The 17,031-nt window shown below is 35.4% G+C and overlaps 1 protein-coding gene and 1 non-coding gene across 3 annotated transcripts in view; one reads left to right on the plus strand and one right to left on the minus strand.

The window, feature by feature from the left end:
- Nucleotides 1–17,031, plus strand: part of ARHGAP24 (Rho GTPase activating protein 24) — a 749,428-nt gene that overhangs the window by 21,060 nt on the left and 711,337 nt on the right. The gene's annotated exons all lie outside the window — the stretch shown is intronic.
- Nucleotides 5,213–5,319, minus strand: LOC116630309. The gene has a single exon (XR_004298912.1). It is a non-coding gene; the product is annotated as a U6 spliceosomal RNA (small nuclear RNA).

Consider the following 17,031-nt stretch of genomic DNA (forward strand, 5'->3'; position numbering starts at 1 on the left):
CAGTAACAGCAGAATACACATTTTTTTTTCAAGTGCCCATGGAACATACACTAAGATGGACAATATCTTGGTGATAAAACAAATTTCAACAAATTTAAAATAATTGATATCATGCAGAGTGTGTTCTCTAACCACAATGAAACCAAACAGAAAGATAGTAGGAAAATCTCCAAACACTTGGAAACTAAATAACATATTTCTAAATAATCCATGGGTCACAGAGGAAGTCTGAAGGGAGGCAGAAAAAGTACACTGAAGTGAATGAAAATCAAAATACAGCATATCAAAATTTGGGACACAGCTAAAGCCGTGCCAAAAAGGAAATTTGTAGCACTAAAAGCATATATTAGAAAAGGGGAAAAGCCCAGATCAATAATTTAATGTCTCCTCTCAAGAACCTGGAAAATAAGAGCAACATAAACCCAAAGCAAGAAGAAAGAAAAAAAAATAAGAGCAGAAACAATTGATATTAAAAATGGAAAAACAATAGAGAAAATCAATGAAAAGAAAAGTTAATTCAATAAAATTGGTACACGTGTAGCAAGACTGACAAAGACAAAAAAAGGGCAACACAAATCACCAATATCAGAAATGAATAAAAGGGGAAATGCCAGGTTATGATATTACATAACAATAAAGTCAGAGACACAAGAGAATACCAAGGAACCATAGTCCATATGCATGGACATCCAGATGCTGTAGCAGCATTTGTTAAAATAGCATATGTCCTCCATTGAATTTCTTTTTCACATTTAAAAAAAATCCATTGGTTGTATTTGTGTGTTTCTATTTTTGGGTCTGTATTCTTTGACCCTCAGTCCTCTGGTTGTTTCTTGATACTACCCTGGAATTAAATTAACATCTCACAGATAGTAATGGTTATAAAGATTAATAAAGGATCATAAAAGAAAATATCTACCTTTGGAAAAGACAGGTGATTTATTTTCTATGCATTGTTTCTGTTCCCCTCGCTGTGTCTTATGTAAAAATGTCTTGTAGATGCAGAGGATCATGTATGCCTTGTTTAATACAGAACATTAATTCTTTTTTTTTTTTAAGATTTTATTTATTTGAGAGAGAGAGAGAGAGAGAGCATGAGAGCGGGGTGAGGGGCAGAGGGAGAAGCAGACTGCCGCACTGAGCAGGGAGCCCGATGCGGGGCTCGATCCCGGGACTCCAGGACCATGACCCGAGGCTAAGGCAGACGCTTAACTGATGAGCCATCGAGGTTCCCCCAGAACACTAATTCTATAATGAGCTTTGAATGTTGATGATGTGGATGTTAGACATCAAAAAGCATATTGCTGTTCCTAGAGATGCTTCTGATGGTTAGAATAGTTGATTCTCATGATCCACAAATCAGATGACCTCTAGGGAAAAGGAGAATCACTAGAGATATTTTGTTCTCCATTTGAAGCCAGGAGGCCTGACATTTCCCTGGCACACTCAGCTCACATCTACTTCAGTAGGAGTGCTATCTGAACTATGTTCAATGAATGTGCAAAAATAATACTAGGTGTGAAGGCATTCTGGAGCCCTGCCTTTGACTCAAGAGTTTCTTCCTCTCATTCCCATTGAATGACCCTTTTCTTCTCTTGGAACTAAAAAAAGTCAGTATTTTTTGAAACCAGTTTTGTTGAAAAGGTATTTTCAAATATTTTTCTTTAGAGGGTCTAAGTTATTTTGTAAAATGGGCAAGATGAAACACATGCTTGAATTGGATTGATAGATGATGTTAAAGTTCCTGAGTGATTCATTTTTATCTTTGGTATCTTTTAAAAAATCTTTTTATCTTCGGTAATTAAATTACCTGAACCTTTTAGCTAAGGGATTTCATGCCCTGACTTTTAATGTTTGCTAGTGCATTATAGACCATGGTCAGAGAGTCCTGGCTGTTTTCCATTGTGGTAAATACCCACACAAAGAAAAGGAATCATGTGCATTAACTCTCTTTCTTTCTAGCTAGACAAATAAGATACATAGAAGGCTCTGTCATTTGTGCCTAAGTTCCTTTTACTTGTCTACTTGACAAGGAGATAAATATGACAGCTACTGTACTTAAAGAAAACAAATCTAACAATACAATCTGTTTTATGTCTTCTAATAAAAAACAACCCATTTGGGTTGAAGAAGGGGCTTAAAAAATAACATAGCATTACCCTTCATAGTTTGTCATTAATTCATTATCTCAATCTTTTTTTGGTAAGTTTAGAAGACTTCACTTCTAAGTCTTGTCCATCTTTAATATAAGTATTATTTGTTTCGGGGCACCTGGATGACTCGGTCAGTTAAGCATCTGCCTTTGGCTCAGGTCATGATCCCGGGGTCCTGGAATCGAGCTCCACATCAGGCTCTCTGCTCAGTGGGGAGTCTGCCTCTCCCTCTCCATCCCCCTGCTTGTTCTCTCTCCCTCTCTCAAATAAATAAAATCTTAAAAAAAAAAGTATTATTTGCTTCAACTATTGCAGTTGAAGAGGGCCACACAAATAGCCACAGCTTCTCTGAGTGCTGACAGACACTGGTAAATAAATAAATGGTATTGATTTTTTGTCCCCAGGGTACATAATCACACACTGTTTCTCTTATCCTCAATTACTTGGATGGTATTGTAAATATAGACTGTTGGCTAAAGGAGAGTCCAGCTGAGAGTGTATGTGTAACTTTGTACAAATTTGTCACCACTGCCAGAAAAACAGCAGAAGATCCATATTTAATTGCTATATGGGGTAGTAGGGTCACTTATGTCATAAAACAAATGATTATCGTCTATGTTCCAGGAATCAGTATTTAGGGTTTTTTTCCCCACAAAGTTAAAGAGAAACGTGTCATAGGATTGTGTGTATGTATACTGCTAAATTAGCATTTCTGAGTATAAGGTCATTTCTAACAAAACAAGTAAGAAACCTGAATTCTTAAAGGTGATGTTAATTTGGTTTTAAATTTCTTGTATTAACATGGCTTTTTTTTTGCTCACCTTGGACTTGAATGAAGGGTCTTTGAGTTTTTAAGACTGCAGCATAAGTGGGTAAATGTAATGATTCATTTTGTCTCTTACATATAGAGCCTTTAATAAAACACCCACAGGTGTGTATTGAGTGCCGACCTTGAATTGAAAACTGTGCTTATTAGTGGTGGGAGGAGGAGGTTGTGTGCTATAGTAACCCTTCTGTATGCAGGAGGGGCAAAATTGTAAGGTTTTTAAGCTTTGTCCATGGCTCTTGTCTCACTATGTTATCTCGTGGTCATCTGATATACCCAAGCTCTGGAGGGTTTCAGTTCTTGCACCTGTCCCATGCCCTTCTCACCAGGGTGCTCTCTTCACTATCCAAAATGGCAGCTAGCTGCTCTGATCAAAGAGGGTGTGTACACAAGCCTTGCTACAATTTTGTATTATCATATTTTACAAGTTCCCTCGGGAGCAAAACAAACCCAGGGGTTGATGGCAACATGGGAATTTCAGGTGCTGTGGAAGATACGCAGGTTACTGACTCCATGTGGCTTTTCTGATATCACTGTGATATCACACTGTGTGGAAAGCCTGCATTTTCATAGGGTTCAATCTATACCTGACAAATGAGCATATTTTAAATTAAGGTCATAATCCTGATATTAAAAAATAATTAGAAGTATTAAATCTATGACATATTCTCACTTAATTTTTTGCAATTTTGGTATAAGTGGGGTAAATGATATTATAGTAGAAATGCATATACAATAGATTATGCTTTACAATTAGACCCTCAGTTTTGTGGAATATTCATTAGTACACTGGCAATTCTTTTCCTTTTTCAAAAATTGGAATCATTTAAAAAATTGGGGATAGTCGTTACTATTTCCACATGTTCCTGGATTGTTGAACATTTATTTATTTGTAAATTCAAGCATATTCCTTGAATTTCGATTGTGTTGCAGGCTCTCAGTTTAGGGAGCCTGGGAATTTTCATAAAGAGGAAAAAACTGATCATCTGGGATTTATGAGTGGATAACAGACATTATACAAATCTTACACAACGTACATATTATTGAAATGTAAAAAGGGAAAAAACCAAGCACACACACAAATAAAAGCCACAAAACAAGCATCAGCAGATTGAACTGAGAGTATATAGTCATTACCTTACCAAACTCCCTATCCCAAAGCTGACCTTCTTGCAGATACCTACTTTCGCTGCACTGCTTCCTCATTTACAAGATCACCTTATGTATCTTTTTCAACAAGGTTTTCTCAGTGTATTCACCCTATTGCTCAACAAACTCTGCAAGGCAGATGGCACATTTGCATTTAAACACACTCTGGAAAGCTTTTTTTTTTTTTTGTATCAATTCATTGGTTTCATCTTATTAGTGCATCAGCATGGAGTGCCTCTTAACTACAGGGAAGTGTTAACCCAGCTTTAATCATATTCCCCATTTAGAAAGTAGATTCTGTAGTGTCAACCTGCAGCATTGTGAAGGATTTCAACTTAGTGGATGCTCGCAAGTGCAATATATAAATTCCTTATTTTCCATGTCATGTTGTATATAAGTAAGTCTCCAAGGACTCCAAGCTCTTAAATGAGTCATATTTGCTTTCTTCTCTGTCTGATTAAAAAGGTCAAAGGCCATGAAAATACATGTGTCCAGACAAATATATTATCCAGTTTAGAATAAAATTAGGCTGAGAAATATAAAAAATATTGCTGATCTATGACATTTTTACCACCTTTCTACAGTTACCAAGTTTTTTTTTTTAACTTGTTCCCCTGTGGTGATAATGTGTGTTTTTTTTTTTTTTTAAGATTCTATTTATTTATTTGAGAGAGAGAGAATGAGAGAGAGAGCATGAGAGGGGGCAGGGTCAGATGGAGAAGCAGATTCCCCACTGAGCAGGGAGCCCGATGTGGAACTCCATCCCGGGACTCCAGGATCATGACCTGAGCCGAAGGCAGTCGCTTAACCCACTGAGGCACCCAGGCGCCCCCTGTGGTGATAATGTTATTCCAGTGATTTTTTATTTATAGTCAGTTTAGAACTTCCATAATTATGAACAGAGCTATGTTCTAGAGCAAACAGTTTGCATTCTGCTCACCAGCAGTAAATAATTTTAGTAGGTGGTCTATAGCCATTTTAGTTTTGGCTGTGTTTTGCTGTTTCCTGTAAGGTATTAGTCATTAACTGGTGGCCCTTGGACTACAAACTGTTTTATTTTGTCAACTCAGTGTTTTGTTTTGTTTTTAATATGGAACGCTTCACGAATTTGCGTGTCATCCTTGCACAGGGCCCATGCTAATCTTCTCTGTATCGTTCCAATTTTAGTATATGTGCTGCCGAAGCGAGCATTAACTCAGCGTTTTTATTTTTCTCTTTATTCCATTTGTGTCCTTTTAGGTGAACCAAGTACCCAAAGGTTTTGCTATAAAACTCCAGCAATCTCTTTTATATATAGCCTATTCACTTTAAATGCCTGTACCTGGCTGGCATTTAATGACATTTAAGTTTATCATATTGACTGTGTGAGTACTTATAAGAAGAGGGATAAATGGCAAAGATCAAAAGTGACAAAAATAAAAAATAAAAGGTAACCATTCCATGTAAATACAGTATATAAGATGAATCATTTCACAGGAGAAGCAATCAGGAATTGATCATCTATTCTTTGTGAAAAGGGTTGGGCCCATGCCAGGGATAGTAGGAAGAGTGCCTGTCAGAATTGAAAACTTCGGGAGTGAGAGAGAGAGCACGAGCTGGGTGAAGGGCAGAGGGAGAAGCAGTGAGCACGGAGCCCGATTCCGGGCTCGATCCTGGGACTCCAGGATCATGACCTGAGCCAAAGGCAGACACTAAGCTGACTGGGCCACCCAGATGCCCCAAAAGCTTTTGATTGTGAAGCAAGAGAATGAGCATCAAAGTTGAATGTTTTTTAGCTTCATGTACATTCAGAAGATGGCTCGGAGTTTGTTGGAAGAACTAAAGGCCAAGCATGGTGAAAGTGAGGTTGATGAGATTATTGCTGCAAACTACACCTAGCTTTGTAGGTTCCAGGCCTATTTGAATCTGCACAATATCAAAGTGAGGAGAGAGGCTGCAAGTGCTGATAATGCAATTTCTTAGAAGGAAAGTTCTTCACTCAATACAGATGAAATTGTTCCATTTGGGGGAAAAGATGACAACAGGATGTATATAGTGAGGTGGTGAATACTGTGCAGGATTTTAAAACTTCTAAGAAACAGTGCAAACTTCCTGTGGGAGAACGCATCCTGGTATTGCAGGTATTTATTTTAAACAGTTTTTCAGATTGGACTATTTCATAATTTGCAGAGTTTATGTGCGGGGGGATAGAGGAATAGATTTGTCCCTTGTCATAGCCCTAGTGATCTCAGATATGAAAGCAAAAATGAAAATCCATGATTTAAAAATGCTGCAGATATGATTTTGCTATGGGTAAAAAAATTTTAATTATTAAAATTGTGGTTAAATATAACAAAATTTATCATTTTAACTGTACATGTTTAAGTGTACAATTCTATGGCATTAAGTATATTCACATTGTTGTGCAATAATTATCACCATCCATTTCCAGAACTTCATCTTCCCCATCTGAGACTCTGTACCCATTTCACACTAACTCCCCATTCCTCCCTCCCTGCTCCCCCTTTACCCCCCACCCCCCACCTTACAATCACCATTCTAATTTGTCTCTATAAATCTGACTACTCTAGGTACCTCATGTAAGTGTAATCATATAATATTTGTTCTTTTATGACTGGCTTATTTTACTTAGCATGATGTCTTCTAGGTTTATCCATGTTGTAGCATGTGTCAGAATTTTCTTCCTTTTAAAGGCTGAATATACCACATTTTATGCATGTATTCATCTAGCGATGGACACTTGGGTTGCTTTCACCTTTTGGTTATTGTGAACCATTCTGCTATGAATATGGGTGTACAGATATTTATTTGAACCTGCTTTCAGTTCTTATGGGTATATATCTAGAAGTGAATTGCTGTATTACATGGTAATTCTATTTTTTTTTTGAGTAATGATCATATCATTTTCCACAGTGGCTGCACCATTTTACATTCTCATCAGCAATGCACAAGCTTCCAATTTCTGCACATCCTTGCCAACACTTGTTAGTTTCTGTTTTTTTTTTTTTTTTTTATAATAGCTATCCTAATGTGTGTAAAGTTGTATCTCATTTTGGTTTTGTTTTGCAAAACTGTTGAAGTGCTGTTGAACAGTTTTTCATGTGCTTATTGCCTACTTGTATATCTTCTTTGGAGAAATGTCTGTTTATTTAAGTCCTTTGCCCATTTTTGAATTGGGCTGTTTGTTTTTTGTTTTTGAGTTGTAGGAATTCTTCATATATTCTGGATGTTAATCCCTTATCAAATACCCGATTTGCACATATTTTCTTATTTCTGTGGACTGTCTTTTCACTCTGTTAATAGGATCCTTGATGCACAAAAGCTTATAATTTTGATGAAATCCATTTACTTATTTTTTCTTTTGTTGCCTGTGCTTTTGGTGTCATCTCCAATAAATCATTGTCAAATCCAATACTATGAAGCTTTCCCCTTTGTTTTCTTCTCAGAGTTTTATAATTTCAATTCCTACTTTTATTTCTTTAATTAATTTTGAGCCAATTTTTGTATATGGTATAAGGTCAGTGTTCCTTTTTTTTTTTTTTTACATGTGGATTAATTTTTCCAACATCATTTACTGAGTAATTTTTAGTTTTTAAAGGAAAATTCTGATTTTTATCATGCCCTTTAGTTATAATTAATGTTTGCTTACATTTGTCACTTTTTTCTCTAAGTTTATTGTAAAAGATCACATCCACTGCAGGAATGTCCAGATAGACACACACACAGATACACACACAGACACACACATATATCAATAAACATATAAACCGTAAGAGTTGTGTTTGCATGAGATTCCTTTAGGCTGTTTATGTTCCAGAACACACTATGGAACATACAGGCACCATTGAATGACTTTTTTTAATTTTTAAATTTTATTATTTTTTAATTAGTAAAATATTTTACATTTTAATGTAATTTTATTTTTTTAAACATTTTTAAATTTAAATTCAATTAATTAACATATAATGTATTATTGGTTTCAGAGGTACAGGTCTGTGATTCATCAGTCTTATATAATTACCCAGCGCTCATTACATCACGTGCCCTCCTTAATGTCCATCACCCAGTTACCCCATCCCTCCCCTTCCCTCCCCTCCAGCAACCCTCAGTTTGTTTCCTAGGATTAAGAGTCTCTTATGGTTTGTCTCCCTCTCTGGTTTTGTCTTGTTTTATTTTTTCCTCTCTTCCTCTATGATCCTCTGTTTTGTTTCTTAAATTCCACATACTTTTATAATATTTTGAAGAAATGCAAAGGTAAGTTCCCTACCTTCTGGTTTAATCTCTACTGTATATTTTTTGATTATAAGAGAAAATAATTATTTAATGAATCATAGTATTTTTCACATTTTAAAGTACAATGGAGATGGGCCTTGTATAATGTAATAGAATAAATCTAGTCACTACCAATTCTGAGGCACACATTTTATGATTGAGTATATTATTTATTTGAAAAATTTATAATTATATCTTTGACAGTTTTTCTTTAATAATTTCACATATACTTTTGATTAAAGTTATTATCATGAGAATGTAATTGAGTTATGAATAAGTATTTTGGTATTTAGGTTTCCTTTAAATATTTTACAAATGTAACCTTCTCAGGTAAAACCTCAGTGAGAAACCTTAGGTAAAACTTAATCAGATTTACTGCTATTTTGTTTTTTTATGAAAGCTGAAACTTTTTCTAAATTCCATCATGATTATTTACTTATTTATTTATTTATTTATTTTTCTTTTCAAATTTTTATTTAAATTCTAGTTAGTTAACATACAGTGCAATATTGGTTTCAGGAGTAGAATTCAGTGGTTCATCACTTATGTACAACACCCCATGCTCATCATAACAGCTGCCCTCCTTAATACCCATCATCCATGTAGCCAGCCCCCCACCCACTTCCTTCCATCAACCCTCAGTTTGTTCTCTGTTTTTAAGAGTCTCTTAAGGTTTGTCTCCCTCTCTTTTTTTTTCTTCCCCCCATGTGCATCTGTTTTGTTTCTTAAATTCCACATATGAGTGAAATACTATGGTATTTGTCTTTCTCTGACTGACTTATTTTGCTTAGCATAATACCCTTTAGCTCCATCCATGTAGCTGCAAATAGTGAGATTTCATTCTTTTTGATGGCTGAGTAATACTCCATTTTATGTATAGATCCACATCTTCTTTATCCATTCGTCCATTGATGGATATCTGGGTTCTTTCCATAGTTTGGTTATTGTGGACATTGCTGCTATAAACATTGGGGTGAATGTGCCCCTTCAAATCACTATTTTTGTATCCTTTGGGTAAAGAGCTAGTAGTGCAATTGCTGGGTCATAGCATAGTTCTATTTTTAACTTTTGGAGGAACCTCTATACTGTTTCCCAGAGTGGCTGCACCAGTTTCCATTCCCACCAACAGTGTAGGAGGGTTCCCCTTTCTCCACATCCTTGCCAACATCTGTTGTTTCCTGACTTGTTAATTTTAGCCATTCTGACTGGTGTGAGGTGGTATCTCATTGTGGTTTTGATTTGTATTTCCCTGATGATGAGTGATGTTGAGTATCTTTTCATGTGTCTGTTATCTGGATGTCTTCTTTGGAAAAATGTCTGTTCATGTCTTCTGCCCATTTCTTGACTGGATTATTTGTTTTTTGGATGTTGAGTTTGGTAAGTTCTTTATAGATTTTGGATACTAACCCTTTATTAGATATGTCATTTGCAAATATCTTCTCCCATTCCATAGGCTGCCTTTTAGTTTTGTTGATGTGTCCTTTGCTGTGCAGAAGCTTTTTGTCTTGATGAAGTCACAATAGTCATTTTGGCTTTTGTTTCTCTTGCCTCTGGTGATGTGTCTAGTAAGAAGTTATTGTGGCCAAGGTCAAAGAGGTTGCTGCCTGTCTTCTCCTAGGATTTTGATGGTTTCCTATCTCACATTTAGGTCTTTCATCCATTTTGAATTTATTTTTGTGTATGGTGTAAGAAAGTGATCCAGTTTCATTCTTCTGCATATTGCTGTCCAGTTTTCCCAACACCATTTGTTGAAGAGACTGTCTTTTTTCCTTTAGATATTCTTTCCTGCTTTGTCAAAGATTAGTTGGCCATATAGTTGTGGATCTATTTCTGGGATCTCTATTCTGTTATGGAAGCTGAAATTTCTAGACTTAATCATTCTTTTTTTCCCCCAACTTTATTTGCTAGGAATTTGTTTTATAATTAAATATGCTCAAAACAGTTAAGTAATTTAATAGAAAGAAAACCAGTCATATAATAGGTTTTTCTTCTGACTTTCTGGAATTACAAGCAATTTATTCCTATTTCAAGAGAAGTAGATTATGAATTTTGAATCTAAAGGGCCAGAAAAACTTATAAATGAAGAATGCAATATGTACTGACATTGATTTGCTTCAAATTTTGGGGAAAAAAGACATTATCCATTTCACAGTTTGAATTTTAGGCTTTGTGTCATTTTCTTCAACTTACATGACATATAAAATGACTTGTGAATTATAAAGTATTAGGAAAAATATTGATCATTGAAGAGATTTAAACCATTTAAATATAATTTAGTGTATTTGGGTTGAAACATCAAACCAAACCAACTTAAGGGTTTAAGAAAAAAAATGAAAAATACTTTGAAGCTTCTTCATGGACATCTACCTCAGCAGCTATTGTGTTCTCTTTTATTTCAGCAGATACTTCATTTAAATATTGTATTTTTGATTATTTCTAGCTGAATGGAATATTCAATCGCCTTTAATAGGAATAGCACTTCATATTTGCCAAATTTCAGTCCTATTTCTTTGTTATTTTTCAGTACATTAAAACATGTCTATTTAATGTTTGGTTATTTCTGTTTTTCCTTCAAAGGCTTGTTGAATTATAACAGTTTATAATCAGAGTTTTTTTTTTTAAAGATTTTATTTATTTATTTGACAGAGACATAGCAAGAGAGGGAACACACGCAGGGGGAGTGGGAGAGGGAGAAGCAGGCTTCCCGCCGAGCAGGGAGCCCGATGCAAGGCTCGATCCCAGGACCCTGGGATCATGACCTGAGCCGAAGGCAGACGCTTAATGACTGAGCCACCCAGGCGCCCCTATAATCAGAGTTTTAAGCTCATAAATAAATGCAGAAGTGAAACTCCTCACTAAATTATAAACCATTACTAGACTGTGTCTTACACATGCAATTAATTTGTTGAACATTTATATGCTAGACATTGTGTTAAGTCTTTGTGATATAATGGTGAGAAACTTGGAACTTAAGGGATACAGACAAGAAAGCAGGCAATTAAAATATATTATAATATGTTATCAAAGTTCTTTAGATGAGTTTTTGAGGCTGTCTCATAAATGTCTTAATGTTTGACCAAAGTCCTATCCATATTGATTCATATATCAAATGACAAAGAATAATTTTTGACTCTTAAGGTGAAAGTTGTAAGGGAATGGTTCTTTCATTTTTTAATGTGATTACATGTCTGCCCTTGATTAAGTGAGTTCTGCTAGAGAGCTGTGTTTGGCCATTTGTAAAGATGTCAGAATAATGTCGTTAGTTTTGTAATGTGGTAGAAGGTTTTGGTAAGTCTTTAGGACACTGGTTTTAGCTAGTTTTAAGTTTTCCTTTTGTACCTCTCAGGAGTATAAGAAAAAAATAAAATGGTGCGTTGAGAATTCCTTATGCCTCCCAGTAATTACATAGCCAATTTGGGGTCACAATTTATAGAAAGAATTGAAGAATGCAAGAGTAAGTCGAAGATCAGCTTGGTTTGTTTTCTTTAAAATATGTAAGGTTTTTGCTAAATTAACTCTAAGACTTCTTCATGTAAAAAGCTGAAGCTGGATAACCTAGCAGCAAAAATAGCATTTACCAAAAAATTTTGGAATCCTAGAACATAATCCAATACTTGAAATAGAAGAAGTGTTTGAATTTAAAAATTCAGAGCAATGAAAGAATGAATCAGTGTTTTTAGATCTTATAACTGAGGCTATGCTCAAGATAGAAAGCTAGATTATAAATTTAGAGATTATGAGTCTGATTTAGAGATTATGAAGTTTCTGGTTCTATTGTAGGAAAATTGTGTGGCCTTGTTTTACCTCAGTTGAGTCATTCATGAAATAAAGACAGCAATGCATACTGTGACTGTCAAACAATGAAAATAAATAGTACAATCAGTTCTTGATCATTAAGGTATTATTCACCTTGGGGAATGTTCTTGTTCTTCTGTTTCATTTTCATTTAATCTACGCTACCCATCTTTTGACTATTTGCCATTTGTTATTGATTATTTTAGGGTGGTCATTAGGGAAGAGAAATAGATGGTTAAGAAGATTTTTTCCCTCTTTTTCTTTTTGTCTGTTTTTGTTTAGGTTTTCAAAAAGCATTGAAATTAAGATTTGAGGTTGTAAGTTGGATGCAGCGGTGTAGGGCTGCTGCTTGGAGCCATACAATGGGGAATGTCAGGGGGAACTTCACCAAGTTAGTTGTAGAACCCAGGGGAGATGCTGCCTGCATCTTCCACAGATGAAGCTTTTCTTACTGATTTATTGGTTGGAAATTCATGCATTCAATTTCTCTTATGTTAGTGATTATTCTTACTTTATAACATGTACATTTAACAAGTGAGAAAGTGGACCAAGAGCTCTACCCTTCTCCCAGTGTAAGGAAGTTAAATGCTTTAACTCTGACCTTCCGTCTTTCAACTTCAGTGCTATCATTGTGATGGATTTTAGTTGTATCCTGTTTTCTGATCCCCTATAATCAGTGATTATTAGTAGTATTTTAACAGTTAATATTTATTTAAATTTCCATCATATTTAGCAGTTTTTAAAAAAGATTTTATTTATTTATTTGAGAGAAATTGAGAGTGAGAGAGAGAATGAGAGTGCACAGAGGGAGAGGGAGAAGCAGGATCCACGCTGAGCAGGGAGCCCAACGCAGGGCTCGATCCCAGGACCCTGAGATCATGACCTGAGCTGAAGGCAGATGCTTAACTGACTGAGCCAACCAGACACCCCATATTTAGCAGTTTCTTTGTTTACTCTTGGTTCTTGTGTCCCAAGCCTTTCTTCTTGGTTCAATTTTCTTTTTCTTTTCTTTCTTTCTTTTTTTTTTTTTAAGATTTATTTGAGAGAGAGAGAGAATGCACAAGTGGGCAGAGGGGCAGAGGGAGAGGGAGAGAGAGAATCTCTCTATATATTTTTAAAAAGATTTTATTTATTTATTTGAGAGAGTGAGCACAGAGGGAGAGTGAGAGGGAGAAGCAGACTCCCCACTGAGCAGAGAGCCTGATGTGGGGCTCGATCCCAGGACCCTGAGATCGTGACATGAGCTGAAGGCAAAGGCTTAACCGACTGAGCCACCCAGGCACCCCCTTGGTTCAATTTTCTTATTATTGCATTACATACTTAGTTATTTCAGCAAAGTGGCAAATATTTCAGACTTTTTGTGCAGGAGAGTATTTTAATTTCACTCTTACCTGTCAATGATGGGTTAGCTGAATATAGGTTAATAGTTATTTTTCCTCAGCACTTTGAAATTGTCTTCTGGCAAGTATAACTTATGATTTGCTGTCAATATAGTTGTTCCTTTGTAGATAATTTGTATTTTCTTTATATATTTTATAAGATATACTCTTTATATCTGATGTTCTACGTTTCACTAGATGTAGGTCTATGTTTATCCTACTTGGGGCTTGTGCTCCTTCAGTCTGAGAATGGTTCCTGTCTTTCTTTAATTCAGAAAAAAATTCAGTTGTTTCTTTAAATATAATTTTTGCCATTATTTATATTCTCTCTATTGGGATTCTTATTATACATATCTTAGAACTACTGATTCTATCATCCATGTCACTCAGATAGTCTCTTATATTTCTCATCTGCTTGTCCCTCTGTTTTGTATTCTGGGTAACTACTTTAAAGCACTTCTGATTTACAAATTTTTTTTTTCCAGCTGTATCTGGTCAACTCTTCAACCTATCCTTGAAGTATTTATTTCAATGACTCTAATTTTCACTTCTAGCATGAAAGTTTTTTCCAGATTTATTGCTTTTTTTTTTTTTTTTTTTACTCTCTGTTTTTGCCTCATGGCTTCTATTCCTATCTTTTACAGATTACTACATTCAGTTTTGGGGTGTACATTTCTTAATTGCTTTAGATGACCCTCAGAAGGGTTTTATTTTTTTGGGTGGTTTGGAATCTTGTGAACTAGTCTTCACGAGAAGCTGTTTTTCATGGAAATCAAGAGTATTCTACATGATGGAGGTATGCCATCATTGTTCCAATTTTGCCTCTGCAGGGGCTCCAACTTCCTTGTATACAAATTCACCCTGATGTCTTGCAGATACTTAAAAGGCAATTTCTCCAAAAAGATCCCATCATCTCCTCCACCCCAAACTTGCTTCTCCTCTGTGTATTCCCTTTCTTCAATGAAGGGTACTATAGGTTTGCTAGGGCTTCCCGTAACAAAGCACCACAGACTGGGTGCATTAAGCAACAGACATTCATTTTCTTGCAGTTCTGGAGGCTAGACATCCAAGATCAAGGCGTCAGTAGGGTTGGCTTTTCTGAAGCTTCACTCATTGGCTTGTAAGTGGTCATCTTCTTCCTTTGTCTTTACATGGTCTTTCCTCTCTGTGTGTCTGTGTCCTTATCTCTTCTCCTTAGAAGGACACCCATAGGAGATTAGAGCCCACACTAATGACCTCCTTTTAACTTACTTGCCTCGATTAAGGCCCTATCTTCAAATATAGCTAGCACATTCTGAGGTACTGGGAGTTAGAACTTCAATATATGAATTTTGGGGGCTAAATAGTTCAGGCCATAACAGAGACCAAACAATTACTCAAGCCAGAATCTGGACATTGTCTTTTATTACTCTTGATTTACCTTCTCACTTTAAGCAGTCACCATTGATTTCTATTTCCTAAATATCTGTCAAATTTATCACTCCTATGAATTTTACCTGTCACTTCCCAACTTTTGGCCATCATTATTTTTTTTCTGCTAGATTATGACAATAATCTTGCTGATTTCTTTCCCTCTAGCATTGCATTCTTCTACTCTTTCTTCCACATGAAAGCCAGGGGAATTTCTTTAAAAATATAATTCTTATATATTCTTATCCTTGTATTAAAAATAGAAATACCATATGATCCCATAATGCCACTACTAGGTATTTACCCAAATATATATAATATATATTATAAATTTATAATATTATTAATATTTATATATAATACAAATATATATATTATATATATTTACAGTGGTATATATGTATATAGTGGAATATTACTCAACTGTAAAAAAGAATAATATCTTGGTATTTGTGACAACACAGATAGACATAAAGGGTATTATGCTAAGTAAAATAAGTCAGAGAAAGACAAATTCCATATAATTTAGCTTAGAGGTGGAATCTAAAAAACAAAACAAATGAACAAACAAATAAACAAAAGCAGAAACAGACTCATAAACACAGAGAACAAACTAGCAGTTGCCAGAGGGGATGTTAGTGGGGAATGCACAAAATAGATGAAGGGGGTTAAGAGGTACAAGCTTCCATTTATAAAATAAATAAGTCATGGAGATTAAAAGTACAGTGTAGGGTAATAGTCAATAATATTGTAATAATGTATGGTAACAGATGGTAACTACACTTATGGTGGTGAACACTGTTGTAACAAATAGAATTGTTGAATTACTATTTGGGCACCTGAAACTAATATAACATTGTATGCCAACTATACTGAAATAATAACAATACAATAAATGATTCTTATGATTATATCCTTGTCTGTCCCTGCTGAAAACTTCAGAAGTCCAAAATCCTTTCCCTTATGAAGCTCTGATCTGAGTGGAGCCTGCTTTTCTCTTTAATCTCATTTTTTTGTCTGATACTTTTTACTAAGCCATTTTCAGTTCTCTGCCCAGGACATATTCTCTCTAGCCTCTGGCCATTTGCATCTTGTTCATTATACTTGAAGCAGTCTCCTTCCTCCCTTTCACCTCATTTTTGATAACTCCTACATGTCCTTTAGATTTTGGCATAGAAGTTTTTGTGTGAGGAAGAGTCTCATTATCCTTTAAGTCAAGTAAGTGGTTCCTTAAACTGCCTGCCACCATAGTACATGACAAGCCTAATTACAATTGCTTGTTTCCTGGCTGTATAACCCTCTATTCTGGAAGCTCCATTAGAACAAGGATCATTCATACATGGTTCACAGCTGTGTCTAAGTAGTGCCTAGCCCATTGTACTTAATAAATGTTGATGCTTGGCATACTCCATATCGTTGTTACGAAACTGTGGAGCAAATGGTACTTTATTTTTCACATCATCCTGCTTAACAAGTTCAAACCTCCTATTCATCCTTGCTTTATTTTGGTGTTATACGTAACTAATGAATGGTTGACCACTATCAAAAACTAATGATGTACTATACAGTGGCTAACTCAACATAAAAAAAAGTGTCTCTATCTGATTTTATATCTATAGATAGACTGATTGATTGATCGTCTCTCTCCCTCTCTGCCCCTCTCTACAAGTGTAGAGTTTGTGCTCTAGACTAAGCATAGGTAGGTTTTAGTTGTTCCTTTACTCAGTTACATATTTGCTCTTACACACACATTTATTATATTTGGACTTGATCAGCTTAATTCTCAGAAGACAAGCTAAATTTTCTAAGTTTTTACATGGCTGTTGATGGAAGAAATTTTCTACAAAGTAATTTCTGGCTTTGTACATTTCAAACTCTGGTGCTTTCCATAGGACATATTCATATCACGATAGCATCTTTGGCCTTACACCTTTGGGTTATGATGCTAGGTTACTTGGCACTGTTGAGTGATGGGAGCATTCCTGGAAGTTTTCCCTGCACTGGGATAGCTAGCAATAACTTAATCACACACACGGGTAACTTAAAG

This window comes from Phoca vitulina, unplaced genomic scaffold (genome assembly GCF_004348235.1).
Source record: "Phoca vitulina isolate PV1807 unplaced genomic scaffold, GSC_HSeal_1.0 scaffold3, whole genome shotgun sequence".
NCBI classification, from domain to species: domain Eukaryota; kingdom Metazoa; phylum Chordata; class Mammalia; order Carnivora; family Phocidae; genus Phoca; species Phoca vitulina.